The sequence below is a fragment of the Lolium rigidum genome, chromosome 1 (genome assembly GCF_022539505.1).
Source record: "Lolium rigidum isolate FL_2022 chromosome 1, APGP_CSIRO_Lrig_0.1, whole genome shotgun sequence".
NCBI lineage: Eukaryota > Viridiplantae > Streptophyta > Magnoliopsida > Poales > Poaceae > Lolium > Lolium rigidum.
Window position 1 is genome coordinate 49,700,608 of NC_061508.1, and position 2,409 is coordinate 49,703,016.

The window sequence follows — 2,409 nt, forward strand, 5'->3', positions numbered from 1 at the left end:
CTTGATCAAAACAAAGCGAAACCGATCTACGACAGTTTAGGGTTTTCACCGCATAACCGGAACGTCCTACGTGTGATCGGGCCTAGCAGCTACGGAAGATGATGCAAACTACCCCTGCAAGAGGCCTAAAAACCAACATAACGTTGATTCCCGGAACATCCCTTGTAGGGACGGCAAACAACACCTAACGCACTACCGGATCGTCCGACCCCGACATAAGGCCTAACTATGCGGATATTAAACTAATCCCTGCGGAGCAAGGAGCAACTATAACGGATCGGATCTACTAGGTAACGAACAAGCAAGATGCTGCCCTTACACCCAAATAGGTGTAAGGGCAGCTAGGTGTCGAGGGACGGCATTGCCACGCGGATATGCACGAGAAAGCATCAATGCAAGCCCCTAAACACCTAATGATAAGTAGTGCTGCTCGCCATCAACAACGCTTCAGCACGAGCGGCACAAGGTAGACGAATAAACGTATATCGCCTAGATCGCAAGATGCGATCTAGGCGGCATGATGCTTACCCGGAAGAAACCCTCGAAGAAAGGGGTGGCGATGCGCCTGATTTGTGTTTGTTGTGAACGTGATTGTCCTCCTTTTCCGATAACCCTAGATACATATTTATAGTCCAAGGGACTTTCTAATTGAGGCGTGCACCTAACCGTGCACGGGCCAGACTCTATCTTTTAATCTAAACACGATACGATCTACTATATTACAGATACATGGGCAACCTAGCCCAAACTCTTAGCGCAAGGCCGCTTTGAAGATGCTCCATGTGTACGTCCTCCAAGCCCATCTTCACTTACGGCCCATCTCCTGATTTGGCCAAAATCTGGTGATAACACATGCCCCCCTGGTTTTGGTAATGATAATATCAAAACCATCTGTTTTTCCTTTGAGGGGTCGTGTCGTGGCAGAGCAGAACCGTCGCAGTATTTTCTCATCATGACGACTTGCCTTCCCAACTTCTCTGCACGATTTGACCGTTTTGGCACCATGTCCTCGAAAACTGCTCGACAAGTAAATTTCCATCTCCTTTTATTTTAACCGCATCGAACAGTTCTCCTCTTCATCCCCTCGCATCAGCACTTCCAAAAACCCTCCTCTGCCACCATGTCTTCTTCCTCTTCTTCTCCGTCATCGGGTTTTTCCACCCAATCCTCCCCTTCCCGCGTGCCGACGCCGGAGTGGGACCCGCAGGAGGCCCACGCGGCCAACATCCGCCGCGCCATAGCCGACGGGGACGAGTCGAGCCACGACTCCTCCGTCTGGTCCGAAGACAACTAGTCCTTAACGGACGGGGAGAGCGACCTCCGCTTCCTCGCCATTGGGGAATCGGAAGAGGAAAGCGACGATGATGGCTTCTCCTGGGACGGTTTCTCCTCCGCTGAGGAGGTGAAGAAAGAAGAAGAGGAGGAGGACAACACCTCCTCCGACGAGCCGCCGGCCAAGCACTTCTGCCCTTGGCCGGGCAACCTTAGTGACTTCGACAGCGACGAAGACGACGCTGGCGAGGAAGACGATGACAACGAGGGTCCTCCAGGTGGTCGCGGCAGCAGCGACGACGAGCCCGCCGGAAGCACTGATAGCGGCGGCGACGGCGATGACGAGGGCAGCAATGGCCCCTAGATAGGACCCCTAGCATAGGGTCAGTAGTAGTAGGAGGGGTAATGCATCCCCCTAGGCCTTCCTTTTGAGAGCAATCAGCTCTTTTCGTGTAAGGAATCTGATTATCAATGAAGAAATTTCCCCAATTTGACTCTGCCGATTCCTTGCAAATTGTTAGCCGATTCTCCCTTGTGTTGATTTTGCCGATTGTTAGCCTGATCAACGCTCGATGAACCGATGGCAACGCATCGGTCTCTTATGATAATTTTCGAGATAGATGAGTCCAGATCCTCAAATTCCAGTCGAACAGGACCAAATCGTAACCGCGCAAACCGTAAATCTTGGAAATCCAAGCCCCCTGAGCTTAATGTTAGCTTTCACCGGCAGGACTCCAGAATTGATTCCTTTAGGAGCACTCTAGGACCATTGCTGAAAATCTTGATCGCCTATAACTTTCCCCGCGATGCTTTGTCTCTTTGTAGCAATAAACTGGCCCAAAGCCTATCAATTATGATGGCTCCCTCTTCCAATTGGTGGCTCTAGCTCCTCAGAACAAAGAACCTTGAGGGCATGCTGCCCCCCGAGCCTCAGTCAAGGCGAGGATAAAGATGTACCAACCGAATGGGCCATCATCGGCTTCCCGACTGTAGTGCAGCATCAGCCGATTCCGACCAAATCGGCTTTCAATAGCGGAGAACCTTCAAGGCGAGCTGCCCCCCGAGCCACTCCAGCTCTCCATCAAAACAGGGCAGGAAAGCTTACGCCCAAGGAGATAATGCACTAGGACGGCTCTG